The 16,651-nt window shown below is 33.3% G+C and overlaps 1 long non-coding RNA gene across 1 annotated transcript; it reads left to right on the top strand.

Annotated features, from left to right (window-relative positions):
- Positions 1-10,222: 10,222 nt before the first annotated feature.
- LOC311070296 lies at positions 10,223-11,730 on the top strand. Its single transcript, XR_014603647.1, has 2 exons — positions 10,223-11,541; positions 11,607-11,730. It is a non-coding gene; the product is annotated as an uncharacterized lncRNA (long non-coding RNA).
- The last annotated feature ends 4,921 nt before the right edge of the window (positions 11,731-16,651 follow it).

Genomic DNA, 16,651 nt, shown 5'->3' with positions numbered 1-16,651 from the left:
ATGCTAACATTATGCTAGCTTGATTAGCATGTTGTTAGCATGATGCTAGCTTTATTAGCATGTTGGTAGCATAATGCTAGCATGATTAGCATGTTGTTAGCATGATGCTAGCTTGATTAGCATGTTGCTAGCATGATGCTAGCTTGATTAGCATGTTGCCATTATGTTTTTAGCAAGATGCTGTTGCCAGGTGGTTGCTAGGGTGTTCTGGGTGGTTGCTATGGTGTTGCTAGGCAGTTGCTAAGGTTTTCTGGGTGGTTGCTAGGCAGTTGCTAGGGTATTCTTGGTGGTTGCTAGGCAGTTGCTAGGGTATTCTTGGTGGTTGCTAGGGCGTTGCTAGATGGTTGCTAGGGTGTTCTGGGTGGTTGCTATGGTGTTGCTAGGCAGTTGCTATGGTATTCTGGGTGGATACTAGGGCATTGCTAGGCAGTTGCTAGGGTGTTCTGGGTGGTTGCTAGGTGTTCTGGGTGGTTGCTAGGCAGTTGCTAGGTGTTCTAGGTGGTTGCTAGGCAGTTGCTAGGGTGTTCTGGGTGCTTGCTAGAGTTTTTTGTGGTTACTAGAGCATTTCTAGACGTTGCTAGGGTGTTCAGGGTGGTTGCTAAGGTGTTTTTGTTAGTTGCTATGGTGTTACTAGGTGGTTGGTAGTTGTCAAATATGGTTACTATGGAGTTTTTATAGAGTTATTAAAATCTTTAATAACGAGTGCCTTCAGTACGGCACGAGGCCGCATGCTAGCATGTTTTTAGCTAGATGCTAACATGATTAGCATGTTGCTAGCATGATTAGCATGTTGCTAGCATGATGCTAGCTTGATTAGCATGATGCTAGCATTATGCTAGCTTGATTAGCATGTTGTTAGCATGATGCTAGCATGATGCTAGCTTGATTAGCATAATGCTAGCATTATTAGCATGTTGCTAGCATGATGCTAGCTTGATTAGCATGATGCTAACATTATGCTAGCTTGATTAGCATGTTGTTAGCATGATGCTAGCTTTATTAGCATGTTGGTAGCATAATGCTAGCATGATTAGCATGTTGTTAGCATGATGCTAGCTTGATTAGCATGTTGCTAGCATGATGCTAGCTTGATTAGCATGTTGCCATTATGTTTTTAGCAAGATGCTGTTGCCAGGTGGTTGCTAGGGTGTTCTGGGTGGTTGCTATGGTGTTGCTAGGCAGTTGCTAAGGTTTTCTGGGTGGTTGCTAGGCAGTTGCTAGGGTATTCTTGGTGGTTGCTAGGCAGTTGCTAGGGTATTCTTGGTGGTTGCTAGGGCGTTGCTAGATGGTTGCTAGGGTGTTCTGGGTGGTTGCTATGGTGTTGCTAGGCAGTTGCTATGGTATTCTGGGTGGATACTAGGGCATTGCTAGGCAGTTGCTAGGGTGTTCTGGGTGGTTGCTAGGTGTTCTGGGTGGTTGCTAGGCAGTTGCTAGGTGTTCTAGGTGGTTGCTAGGCAGTTGCTAGGGTGTTCTGGGTGCTTGCTAGAGTTTTTTGTGGTTACTAGAGCATTTCTAGACGTTGCTAGGGTGTTCAGGGTGGTTGCTAAGGTGTTTTTGTTAGTTGCTATGGTGTTACTAGGTGGTTGGTAGTTGTCAAATATGGTTACTATGGAGTTTTTATAGAGTTATTAAAATCTTTAATAACGAGTGCCTTCAGTACGGCACGAGGCCTGCGGCCTCGTGCCTATGGCCGAATAGGCACAAGCATGGAGCGATATCGCAAGGCCACGAGAGTAAAATTGCTTTAAAAAATATAAAAAAAATAAAAAAATGTTTTTTTTTGGTTTAGGGTGGTTGCTAGGGAGCTCTTAGTGGTTGCTAGGGTGCTGAAACTGGTTGCTAGGGTGTGGCTATGAAGATTTTAGGCCATAACTTATTGGCTGCTTGATAATATAAATCCTCTGAGGGAGAGAGAGAGGGAGAGACGCAGGGGTGTCAGGCCCTTTGGAGTGGTGTGTGTGTGAAAACGTCGGTTGGGATCTGAATTTTTTTAGAATGCCCAATGTAAAGTCAATGGGGACTTTTTTGGCCGCTTTTTCGTCCGCTGTGCGAACATCGTACACCCGATCGCTTAGAAAAGTCATAGCACACCTCTCCTCAATGAGCCGGTCGATTTGACACTTCACTCAGGGGTCTGTGACAAACGATGCGGGGCGAGTTTCGCGCCAAACTTTGTCCAGAATAATAATAATAATAATAACTAGAATGTACATTTCCTGAAGAAAATGTGAAGTGGTGCTTGCAGTGGCAAAACTCGCCACTGGGCAGATGCTAACACAATTAACATGTTGTGATACCATGATATACCACATTTTACCATTATTTACCATGATTTACCATGTTTCTAAGATGATTTATTACGATTTACCACATTCCAGCATGATTTACTATGATTAACATGTTGTTAGGATGATGCTAGCAGGATTAGCATGTTGTTAGCATGATTAGCATGTTGGTAGCATGCTTTTAACAAGATGCTAGCATGATTAGCATGTTGCTAGCATGCTTTTAACAAGATGCTAGCATGATTAGCATTTTGCTAGCATGTTTTTAGCTAGATACTAACATGATTAACATGTTGTTAGCATTATGCTAGCTTGATTAGCATGTTGCTAGCATGATTAGCATGTTGCTAGCATGATGCTAGCTTGATTAGCATGATGCTAGCATTATGCTAGCTTTATTAGCATCTTGGTAGCATAATGTTAGCATGATTAGCATGTTGCTAGCATGATGCTAGCTTGATTAACATGTTGCTAGCATGATTAGCATGTTGCTAGCATGATGCTAGCTTGATTAGCATGATGCTAGCATTATGCTAGCTTGATTAGCATGTTGTTAGCATGATGCTAGCTTGATTAACATGTTGGTAGCATAATGCTAGCATGATTAGCATGTTGCTAGCATGATGCTAGCTTGATTAGCATGTTGTTAGCATGATTAGCATGTTGCTAGCATGATGCTAGCTTGATTAGCATGTTGATAGCATGATGCTAGCTTGATTAGCATGTTGCTAGCATGATGATAGCTTGATTAGCATGTTGCCAGCTTGTTTTTAGCCAGATGCTGTTGCCAGGTGGTTGCTAGGGTGTTCTGGGTGGTTGCTATGGTGTTGCTAGGCAGTTGCTAAGGTGTTCTGGGTGGTTGCTAGGCAGTTGCTAGGGTATTCTTGGTGGTTGCTAGGGCGTTGCTAGGTGGTTGCTATGGTGTTGCTAGGCAGTTGCTATGGTATTCTGGGTGGATGCTATGGCATTGCTAGGCAGTTGCTATGGTGTTCTGGGTGGTTGCTAGGTGTTCTGGGTGGTTGCTAGGCAGTTGCTAGGTGTTCTAGGTGGTTGCTAGGCAGTTGCTAGGGTGTTCTGGGTGCTTGCTAGAGTTTTTTGTGGTTACTAGAGCATTTCTAGACGTTGCCTGGGTGTTTAGGGTGGTTGCTAAGGTGTTTTTGTTAGTTGCTATGGTGTTACTAGGTGGTTGGTAGTTGTCAAATATGGTTACTATGGAGTTTTTATAGAGTTCTTAAAATCTTTAATAACGAGTGCCTTCAGTACGGCACTCGGCCTGCGGCCTCGTGCCTATGGCCGAATAGGCACAAGCATGGAGCGATATCGCAAGGCCACGAGAGTAAAATTGCTTTAAAAAATAAAAAAAATGTAAAAAAAAGTTTTTTTTTGGTTTAGGGTGGTTGCTAGGGAGCTCTTAGTGGTTGCTAGGGTGCTGAAACTGGTTGCTAGGGTGTGGCTATGAAGATTTTAGGCCATTACTTATTGGCTGCTTGATAATATAAATCCTCTGAGGGAGAGAGAGAGGGAGAAACGCAGGGGTGTCAGGCCCTTTGGAGTCTGTGTTTGTGAAAACGTCGGTTGGGATTCAAATATTTTTAGAACTCCCAATGTAAAGTCAATGGGACTTTTTTGGCCGCTTTTTCGTCCGCTGTGCGAACATCGTACACCCGATCGCTTAGAAAAGTCATAGCACACCTCTCCTCAATGAGCCGGTCGATTTGACACCTCATTCATGGGTCTGTGACAAACGGTGCGGGGCGAGTTACGCGCCAAACTTTGTGTGGAATAAGTATGAGCAATAACAATAGTGATGCCTTGCTTTCAGCAAGCACCACTAACTAGAATGTACATTTCCTGAAGAAAATGTGAAGTGGTGCTTGCAGTGGCAAAATTCACCACTGGGCAGATGCTAACACAATTAACATGTTGTGATACCATGATATACCACATTTTAACATTATTTACCACGATTTACCATGTTTCTAAGATGATTTATTACGATTTACCACATTCCAGCATGATTTACTATGAATAACATGTTGTTAGAATGATGCTAGCAGGATTAGCATGTTGTTAGCATGATTAGCATGTTGATTGGATGATGCTAGCATTATTAGCATGTTGCTAGCATGCTTTTAACAAGATGCTAGCATGATTAGCATTTTGCTAGCATGTTTTTAGCTAGATGCTAACATGATTAGCATGTTGTTAGCATTATGCTAGCTTGATTAGCATGTTGCTAGCATGATGCTAGCTTGATTAGCATGTTGCTAGCATAATGCTAGCATGATTAGCATGTTGCTAGCATGATGTTAGCTTGATTAGCATGATGCTAGCATTATACTAGCTTGATTAGCATGTTGTTAGCATGATGCTAGCTTTATTAGCATGTTGTTAGCATAATGCTAGCATGATTAGCATGTTGCTAGCATGATGCTAGCTTGATTAGCATGATGCTAGCATGATTAGCATGTTGCTAGCATGATTAGCATGTTGCTAGCATGATGCTAGCTTGATGCTAGCTCGATTAGCATGTTGCCAGCATGTTTTTAGCAAGATGCTGTTGCCAGGTGGTTGCTAGGGTGTTCTGGGTGGTTGCTATGGTGTTGCTAGGCAGTTGCTAAGGTGTTCTGGGTGGTTGCTAGGCAGTTGCTAGGGTATTCTTGGTGGTTGCTAGGCAGTTGCTAGGGTATTCTTGGTGGTTTCTAGGGCGTTGCTAGGTGGTTGCTAGGGTGTTCTGGGTGGTTGCTATGGTGTTGCTAGGCAGTTGCTATGGTATTCTGGGTGGATGCTAGGGCATTGCTAGGCAGATGCTAGGGTGTTCAGGGTGGTTGCTAGGCAGTTGCTAGGTGTTCTAGGTGGTTGCTAGGCAGTTGCTAGGGTGTTCTGGGTGCTTGCTAGAGTTTTTTGTGGTTACTAGAGCATTTCTAGACGTTGCTAGGGTGTTCAGGGTGGTTGCTAAGTTGTTTTTGTTAGTTGCTATGGTGTTACTAGGTGGTTGGTAGTTGTCAAATATGGTTACTATGGAGTTTTTATAGAGTTCTTAAAATCTTTAATAACGAGTGCCTTCTGTACGGCACTCGGCCTGCGGCCTCGTGCCTATGGCCGAATAGGCACAAGCATGGAGCGATATCGCAAGGCCACGAGAGTAAAATTGCTTTAAAAAATATTAAAAAAATAAAAAAATGTTTTTTTTTGGTTTAGGGTGGTTGCTAGGGAGCTCTTAGTGGTTGCTAGGGTGCTGAAACTGGTTGCTAGGGTGTGGCTATGAAGATTTTAGGCCATAACGTATTGGCTGCTTGATAATATAAATCCTCTGAGGGAGAGAGAGAGGGAGAGACGCAGGGGTGTCAGGCCCTTTGGAGTCTGTGTGTGTGAAAACGTCGGTTGGGATTCAAATATTTTTAGAACTCCCAATGTAAAGTCAATGGGACTTTTTTGGCCGCTTTTTCGTCCGCTGTGCGAACATCGTACACCCGATCGCTTAGAAAAGTCATAGCACACCTCTCCTCAATGAGCCGGTCGATTTGACACCTCACTCAGGGGTCTGTGACAAACGGTGCGGGGTGAGTTACGCGCCAAACTTTGTGTGGAATTAGTATGAGCAATAACAATAGTGTTGCTTTGAAAAGCACCACTAATAATAAGAATAATAAGTATGAGCAATAACAATAGTGATGCTTTCAAAAAAGCACCACTAATAATAAGTATGCAAGAGAACACTAATGATGCCTTGCTTTCAGCAAGCACCATTAATAATAATAAGTATGCAAGAGAACACTAATGATGCCTTGCTTTCAGCAAGCACCATTAATAATAATAAGTATGAGCAATAACAATAGTGATGCTTTCAAAAAAGCACCACTAATAAGTATGAGCAATAACAATAGTGATGCCTTGCTTTCAGCAAGCACCACTAATAATAATAATAAGAATAATAAGTATGAGCAATAACAATAGTGATGCTTTCAAAAAAGCACCACTAATAAGTATGAGCAATAACAATAGTGATGCTTTTAAAAAAGCACCACTAATAATAAGTATGAGCAATAACAATAGTGATGCTTTCAAAAAAGCACCACTAATAAGAATAATAAGTATGAGCAATAACAATAGTGATGCTTTCAAAAAAGCACCACTAATAAGAACTAGAAAAAAAAGTTTGTTGAGACAAACTTTAAGTTGGCTTGAGAAAGCCGGACCAGAGAGTTTGAAGAAGTTTAAAGAAGTTAGAAGTTTAAAGTAGTTAGAAATTTGAAGTAGTTAGAAATTTTAAGTAGTTTGAAGTTTAAAGTAGTTTAAATTTTGATTGATAAATTAGTTAGAAAGAAAGAATTGTATAGAAAGAAAGAAAGAAAGAAAGAAAGAAACAATAGTTAGAAAGAAATAAAGAAATAAAGAAAGAAAGAAAGAAAGAAAGAAAGAAAGAAAGAAAGAAAGATTAGGTAGAAAGATTAGGTAGAAAGAAAGAAAGAAAGAATGAAAGAAAAAATAAAGAAAGATTAGGTAGAAAGAAAGAAAGAAAGAAAGAAAGAAAGAAAGAAACAATAGTTAGAAAGAAATAAAGAAATAAAGAAAGAAAGAAAGAAAGAAAGAAAGAAAGAAAGAAAGAAAGAAAGAAAGATTAGGTAGAAAGATTAGGTAGAAAGAAAGAAAGAAAGAATGAAAGAAAAAATAAAGAAAGATTAGGTAGAAAGAAAGAAAGAAAGAAAGAAAGAAAGAAAGAAAGAAAGAAAGAAAGAAAGAAAGAAAGAAAGAAAAAATAAAGAAAGATTAGATAGAAAGAAAGAAAGAAAGATTAGGCAGAAAGAAAGAAAGATTAGGCAGAAAGAAAGAAAGATTAGGTAGAAAGAACAAGAAAGAAAGAAAGAAAGAAAGAAAGAAAGAAAGAAAGAAAGAAAGAAAGAAAGAAAGAAAGAAAGATTAGGTAGAAAGAAAGAAAGAAAGAAAGAAAGATTAGATAGAAAGAAAGAAAGAAAGATTAGGCAGAAAGAAAGAAAGATTAGGCAGAAAGAAAGAAAGATTAGGTAGAAAGAACAAGAAAGAAAGAAAGAAAGAAAGAAAGAAAGAAAGAAAGAAAGAAAGAAAGAAAGAAAGAAAGAAAGATTAGGTAGAAAGAAAGAAAGAAAGAAAGAAAGAAAGAAAGAAAGAAAGAAAGAAAGAAAGAAAGAAAGATTAGGTAGAAAGAAAGAAAGAAAGAAAGAAAGAAAGAAAGAAAGAAAGAAAGAAAGAAAGAAAGAAAGAAAAAGATTAGGTAGAACGAAAAAATGAAAGAAAGAAAAAAGAAAGAAAGAAAGAAAGAAAGAAAGAAAGAAAGAAAGAAAGAAAGAAAGAAAGAAAGAAAGATAGATTAGGTAGAAAGAAAGAAAGATAAGTTAGAAAGAAAGAAAGAAAAGTAAGCAAGAAAGAAAAGAAAGATTAGTTAGAAAGAAAGAAAAAGAAAAAAGAAATATTAGCTAGAAAGAAAGAAGAAAGATTGGCTAGAAAGAAAGAAAGAAAAAAGAAAGAAAGATTAGTTAGAAAGAAAGAAAAAAAAGATTTGTTAGAAAGGAAAGAAAGATTAGTTAGAAAGATTAGATAGAAAGATAAGTTAGAAAGAAAGATTAGTTAGAAAAAGAAAGAAAGAAAGATTAGTTAGAAAGAAAGATAGATTGATTGATTAGTTAGAAAGAAAGAAGAAATATTAGTTAGAAAGAAAGAATGAATGAATGGTGGATTAGTTAGATAGAAAGAAAGAAAGAAAGAAAGAAAGAAAGAAAGAAAGAAAGAAAGAAAGAAAGAAAGACTAATTAGTTAGAAAGAAAGATAGATTAGTGAGAGAGAAAGAAAAAAGATTGATTAGTTAAGAAAGAAAGAAAGAAAGAAAGAAAGAAAGAAAGAAAGAAAGATGGATTAGTTAGAAAGAAAGATAGAAAGATAGATTAGTTAGAAAGAATGATATATAGATTAGTTAGAAAGAAAGAAAGATAGATTGGTTAGAATGAAAGAAAGAAAAATATATTAGTTAGAAAGAAAGATGGATTAGTTCGTTAAAAAGAAAGAATGATGGATTATTTAGTTAAAAAGAAAGATAGATTAGTTAGTTAAAAAGATAGATAGATAGATAGATAGATAGATAGATAGATAGATAGATAGATAGATAGATAGATAGATAGATAAATAGAAAAGGTTTGAAGTTAGATAGATAGATAGATAGATAGATAGATAGATAGATAGATAGATAGATAGATAAGTTCAAAATATAGATTTAGCCAAATATAGTTTACCATGATTTACCATAGTTTACCATGATTTACTATAGTATACCATGATTTACCATGTTCAAGTATGATTTACTGATTCAAGCATGATTTACCATAGTTTACCATGATTTACCATAGTTTACCATGATTTACCACGATTTACCATAGTTTACCATAGTTTACCATAATTTACTATAGTATACCATGATTTACCATGTTCAAGTATGATTTACTGATTCTAGCATGATTTGTCATAGATTACCATGATTTACCATAATTTACCATGATTTACCACGATTTACCATAGTTTAACATGATTTACTATAGTATACAGCGATTTACCATGTTCAAGTATGATTTACTGATTCTAGCATGATTTAGCATAGTTTACCATGATTTACCACGATTTACCATAGTTTACCATGATTTACTATAGTATACCACGATTTACCATGTTCAAGTATAATTTACTGATTCTAGCATGATTTACCATAGTTTACCATGATTTACCACGATTTACCATAGTTTACCATGATTTACTATAGTATACCATGATTTACCATGTTCAAGTATGATTTATTGATTCTAGCATGATTTACCATAGTTTAGCATGATTTACCATAGTTTACCATGATTTACCATGATTTACCATAGTTTACCATTATTTACTATAGTATACCATGATTTACCATGTTCAAGTATGATTTACTATGATTCTAGCATGATTTACCATAGTTTACCACGATTTACCATAGTTTACCATGATTTACCATAGTTTACCATGCTAGCATGATTATCATGTTGCTAGCATGATGCTAGAATTTTTTTTACCATGTTGCTAGCATGGTTTACCATGATTTACCATAGTTTACCATGATTTACCACGATTTACCATAGTTTACCATGATTTACTATAGTATACCATGATTTACCACGATTTACCATAGTTTACCATGATTTACTATAGTATACCATGATTTACCATGTTCAAGTATGATTTACTGATTCTAGCATGATTTAGCATAGTTTACCATGATTTACCACGATTTACCATAGTTTACCATGATTTACTATAGTATACCACAATTTACCATGTTCAAGAATAATTTACTGATTCTAGCATGATTTACCATAGTTTACCATGATTTACTACGATTTACCATAGTTTACCATGATTTACTATAGTATACCATGATTTACCATGTTCAAGTATGATTTACTGATTCTAGCATGATTTATCATAGTTTACCATGATTTACCATAGTTTACCATTATTTACCACGATTTACCATAGTTTACCATGATTTACTATAGTATACCATGATTTACCATGTTCAAGTATGATTTACTGATTCTAGCATGATTTATCATAGTTTACCATGATTTACCATAGTTTACCATGATTTACTATAGTATATCACGATTTACCATGTACAAGTATAATTTACTGATTCTAGCATGATTTACCATAGTTTACCATGATTTACCACGATTTACCATAGTTTACCATGATTTACTATAGTATACCATGATTTACCATGTTCAAGTATGATTTACTGATTCTAGCATGATTTACCATAGTTTACCATGATTTACCACGATTTACCATAGTTTACTATGATTTACTATAGTATACCATGATTTACCATGTTCAAGTATGATTTACTGATTCTAGCATAGATAGATAGATAAGGTTTGAAGATAGATAGATAGATAGATAGATAGATAGATAGATAGATAGATAGATAGATAGATAGATAGATAGATAGATAGATAGATAGATAGATAGATAGATAGATAGATAGATAGATAAGGTTTGAAGATAGATAGATAGATAGATAGAAAAGGTTTGAAGATAGATAGATAGATAGATAGATAGATAGATAGATAGATAGATAGATAGATAGAAAAGGTTTGAAGATAGATAGATAGATAGATAGATAGATAGATCGATAGATAGATAAATAGATAGATAGATAGATAGATAGATAGATAGATAGATAGATAGATAGATAGATAGATAGATAGATAGATAGAAAAGGTTTGAAGATAGATAGATAGATAGATAGATAGATAGATAGATAGATAGATAGATAGATAGATAGATAGATAGAAAAGGTTTGAAGATAGATAGATAGATAGATAGATAGATAGATAGATAGATAGATAGATAGATAGATAGATAGATAGATAGATAGATAGAAAAGGTTGGAAGATAGATAGATAGATAGATAGATAGATAGATAGATAGATAGATAGATAGATAGATAGATAGATAGATAGAGTTTATTAGGTCATAGAATGGTAGTTTAATTGAGCCTAATGCTTCAGAGAGTTTAGATTTGAGTTTTTGGCTTGTACACTAATGGGCCACCGTAGTCTTGGCTCAATTTGAACAGCCTGCAATGTAAGTCAATGGGATTTTTATGGTTTTTAATATTAATTTTTAAGAAAACTGAAAGTCAAATCAGTCTGAAAAGATGAAGCAACTCGAGTCAGAACAGTCTGAAGGTCTGACCCGAGTTTGGAGTTTGTAGAGTTAAAGCTCTAGGAGGAGTTAGAATTGAAAATTTTGGGTCAGAAGAATAAGAATAACTAGAAAAAAAAGTTTGAGACAAACTTTAAGTTGGCTTGAGAAAGCCGGACCAGAGAGTTTGAAAAGTTAAAAGTAGTTAGAAGTTTGAAGTAGTATGAAGTTTAAAGTAGTTTAAATTTTGATTGATAAATTAGTTAGAAAGAAAGAAAAAATATTAGTTAGAAAGAAAAAGATAGATTAGTTAGAAAGAAAGATTAGTTAGAAAGATAGATTAAAAGAAAGATTAGTTAAAAAGAAAGACAGATTAGTTAGAAAGCAAGAAAGCAAAAAAGATTAGAAAGAAAGAAAGAAAGAAAAGTGGATTAGAAAGAAAGAAAGAAAGAAAGAAAGAAAGAAAGAAAGAAAGAAAGAAAGAAAGAAAGAAAGAGAAAGAATAGTTGATTAGAAAGAAAGAAAGAAAGAAAGAAAGAAAGAAAGAAAGGTGGATTAGTTAGAAAGAAAGAAAGAAAGAAAGAAAGAAAGAAAGAAAGAAAGAAAGAAAGAAAGAAAGAAAGAATGGTGGATTAGTTAGAAAGAAAGAAAGAAAGAAAGAAAGAAAGAAAGAAAGAAAGAGAAAGAAAGAATGGTGGATTAGTTAGAAAGAAAGAAAGAAAGAAAGAAAGAAAGAAAGGTGGATTAGTTAGAAAGAAAGAAAGAAAGAAGGAAAGAAAGAAAGAAAGAAAGAAAGAATGGTGGATTAGTTAGAAAGAAAGAAAGAAAGATGTTTATTGATATTTGATCATAGTTTACCATAGTTTACCATTATTTACCACGATTTACCATAGTTTACCATAATTTACTATAGTATACCATGATTTACCATGTTCAAGTATGATTTACTGATTCTAGCATGATTTATCATAGTTTACCATGATTTACCATAGTTTACCACGATTTACCATATTTTACCATGATTTAACATGATTTACCATAGTTTGCCATGCTAGCATGATTATCATGTTGCTAGCATGATGCTAGAATTTTTTTTACCATGTTGCTAGCATGGTTTACCACGATTTACCATAGTTTACCATGATTTACCACGATTTACCATAGTTTACCATGATTTACTATAGTATACCAAGATTTACCATGTTCAAGTATGATTTACTGATTCTAGCATGATTTCCCATAGTTTACCATGATTTACCATAGTTTACCATTATTTACCACGATTTACCATAGTTTACCATGATTTACTATAGTATACTATGATTTACCATGTTCAAGTATGATTTACTGATTCTAGCATGATTTATCATAGTTTACCATGATTTACCATAGTTTACCATGATTTACCATGATTTACCACGATTTACCATAGTTTAACATGATTTTACTATAGTACACCATGATTTACCATGTTCAAGTATGATTTACTGATTCTAGCATGATTTATCATAGATTACCATGATTTACCATAGTTTACCATGATTTACCACAATTTACCATAGTTTACCATGATTTACTATAGTATGCCAGGATTTACCATGTTCAAGTATGATTTACTGATTCTAGCATGATTTAGCATAGTTTACCATGATTTACCACGATTTACCATAGTTTACCATGATTTACTATAGTATACCATGATTTACCATGTTCAAGTATAATTTACTGATTCTAGCATGATTTACCATAGTTTACCATGATTTACCACGATTTACCATAGTTTACCATGATTTACTATAGTATACCATGATTTACCATGTTCAAGTATGATTTATTGATTCTAGCATGATTTACCATAGTTTACCATGATTTACCACGATTTACTATAGTTTACCATGATTTACTATAGTATACCACGATTTGCCATGTTCAAGTGTAATTTACTGATTCTAGCATGATTTACCATAATTTAGGATGATTTACCATAGTTTACCATGATTTACCATGATTTACCATAGTTTACCATGATTTACTATAGTATACCATGATTTACCATCTTCAAGTATGATTTATTGATTCTAGCATGATTTACCATAGTTTACCATGATTTACCACGATTTACTATAGTTTACCATGATTTACTATAGTATACCATGATTTAACATGTTCAAGTATGATTTACTATGATTCTAGCATGATTTACCATAGTTTACCACAATTTAGCATAGTATACCATGATTTACCATGTTCAAGTATGATTTACTGATTCTAGCATGATTTATCATAGTTTACCATGATTTACCATGATTTACCACGATTTACCATAGTTTACCATGATTTTACTATACTACACCATGATTTACCATGTTCAAGTATGATTTACTAATTCTAGCATGATTTATCATAGATTACCACAATTTACCATAGTTTACCATGATTTACTATAGTATACCAGGATTTACCATGTTCAAGTATGATTTACTGATTCTAGCATGATTTACCATAGTTTACCATGATTTACCATAGTTTACCACAATTTACCATAGTATACCATGATTTACTATGTTCAAGTATGATTTAATGATTTACCATGATTTACCACGATTTACTATAGTTTACCATGATTTACTATAGTATACCATGATTTACTATGATTCTAGCATGATTTAGCATAGTTTACCATGATTTACCATAGTTTACCACAATTTACCATAGTATACCATGATTTACCATGTTCAAGTATGATTTACTGATTCTAGCATGATTTATCATAGTTTACCATGATTTACCATGATTTACCATGATTTACCACGATTTACCACGATTTACCATAGTTTACCATGATTTACTATAGTATACCACGATTTACCATGTTCAAGTATGATTTACTGATTCTAGCATGATTTATCATAGTTTACCATGATTTTACCATAGTTTACCATGATTTACCACGATTTACCATAGTTTACCATGATTTACTATAGTATACCACGATTTACCATGTTCAAGTATGATTTACTGATTCTAGCATGATTTAGCATAGTTTACCATGATTTACCATGATTTACCATAGTTTACCATGATTTACTATAGTATACCACAATTTACCATGTTCAAGTATAATTTACTGATTCTAGCATGATTTACCATAGTTTACCATGATTTACCACGATTTACCATAGTTTACCATGATTTACTATAGTATACTAGGATTTACCATGTTCAAGTATGATTTACTGATTCTAGCATGATTTATCATAGTTTACCATGATTTACCATAGTTTACCATGATTTACCACGATTTACCATAGTTTACCATGATTTACTATAGTATACCATGATTTACCATGTTCAAGTATGATTTACTGATTCTAGCATGATTTATCATAGATTACCATGATTTACCATAGTTTACCATGATTTACCATGATTTACCACGATTTACCATAGTTTACCATGATTTACTATAGTATACTAGGATTTACCATGTTCAAGTATGATTTACTGATTCTAGCATGATTTATCATAGTTTACCATGATTTACCATAGTTTACCATGATTTACCACGATTTACCATAATTTACTATGATTTACTATAGTATACCACAATTTACCATGTTCAAGTATAATTTACTGATTCTAGCATGATTTACCATAGTTTACCATGATTTACCACGATTTACCATAGTTTACTATGATTTACTATAGTATACCATGATTTACCATGTTCAAGTATGATTTACTGATTCTAGCATAGATAGATAGATAGATAGATAGATAGATAGATAGATAGATAGATAGATAGATAGATAAGGTTTGAAGATAGATAGATAGATAGATAGATAGATAGATAGATAGATAGATAGATAGATAGATAGATAGATAGATAGATAGATAGATAATGTTTGAAGATAGATAGATAGATAGATAGATAGATAGATAGATAGATAGATAGATAGATAGATAGATAGATAGATAGATAGATAAGGTTTTAAGATAGATAGATAGATAGATAGATAGATAGATAGATAGATAGATAGATAGATAGATAGATAGATAGATAGATAGATAGATAAGGTTTGAAGATAGATAGATAGATAGATAGATAGATAGATAGATAGATAGATAGATAGATAGATAGATAGATAGATAGATAGATAGATAATGTTTGAAGATAGATAGATAGATAGATAGATAGATAGATAGATAGATAGATAGATAGATAGATAGATAGATAGATAAGGTTTTAAGATAGATAGATAGATAGATAGATAGATAGATAGATAGATAGATAGATAGATAGATAAGGTTTGAAGATAGATAGATAGATAGATAGATAGATAGATAGATAGATAGATAGATAGATAGATAGATAGATAGATAGATAGATAGATAGATAGATAGATAGATAGATAAGGTTTTAAGATAGATAGATAGATAGATAGATAGATAGATAGATAGATAGATAGATAGATAGATAGATAGATAAGGTTTGAAGATAGATAGATAGATAGATAGATAGATAGATAGATAGATAGATAGATAGATAGATAGATAGATAGATAGATAGATAGATAAGGTTTGAAGATAGATATAGAAAGATAGATAGATAGATAGATAGATAGATAGATAGATAGATAGATAGATAGATAGATAGATAGATAGATAGATAGATAGATAGAAAGGTTTTGTAGATAGATAGATAGATAGAAAGGTTTTGTAAATAGATAGATAGATAGATAGATAGATAGATAGATAGATAGATAGATTGATAGATAGATAGATAGATAGATAGATAAGGTTTGATAGATAGATAGATAGATAAGGTTTGATAGATATATAGATAGATAAGGTTTGAAGATAGATAGATAGATAGATAGATAGATAGATAGATAGATAGATAGATAGATAGATAGATAGATAGATAGATTAGTAAGAAAGAAAGATAGATAAGTTAGTTTGAAAGATAGATTAGTAAGAAAGAAAGAAAGATAGATAAGTTAGTTAGAAAGATAGATAGATTAGTTAAAAAGAAAGAAAGATAAGTTAGTTAGCTAGAAAGATAGATAGATTAGTTAAAAAAGAAAGAAAGAAAGATAGATAAGTTAGTTAGAAAGATATATTGATTAGTAAGAAAGATAGATAAGTTAGTTGGAAAGATAGATAGATTAGTTAGAAAGAAAGAAAGATAGATAAGTTAGTTATAAAGATAGATAGATTAGTTAAAAAGAAAGAAAGATAGATAAGTTAGTTAGAAATATAGATTAGTTAAAAAGAAAGAAAGAAAGAAAGAAAGAAAGAAAGATAGATAGATAGATAAGTTAGTTAGGAAGATAGATAGATTAGTTAGAAAGAAAGAGATAGATAAGTTAGATAGATAGATAGATAGATAGATAGATAGATAGATAGATAGATAGATAGATAGATAGATAGATAGATAGATAGATGATAGATAGATAGATAGAAAACGTTTGAAGATAGATAGATAGATAGATAGATAGATAGATAGATAGATAGAAAACGTTTGAAGATAGATAGATAGATAGATAGATAGATAGATAGATAGATAGATAGATAGATAGAGTTTGAAGATAGATAGATAGATAGATAGATAGATAGATAGATAGATAGATAGATAGATAGATAGATAGATAGATTTA

The sequence above is a fragment of the Abramis brama genome (genome assembly GCF_963993115.1).
Source record: "Abramis brama genome assembly, chromosome: 20".
NCBI classification, from domain to species: domain Eukaryota; kingdom Metazoa; phylum Chordata; class Actinopteri; order Cypriniformes; family Leuciscidae; genus Abramis; species Abramis brama.
This window is presented reverse-complemented; position numbering and strand designations above follow the sequence as displayed.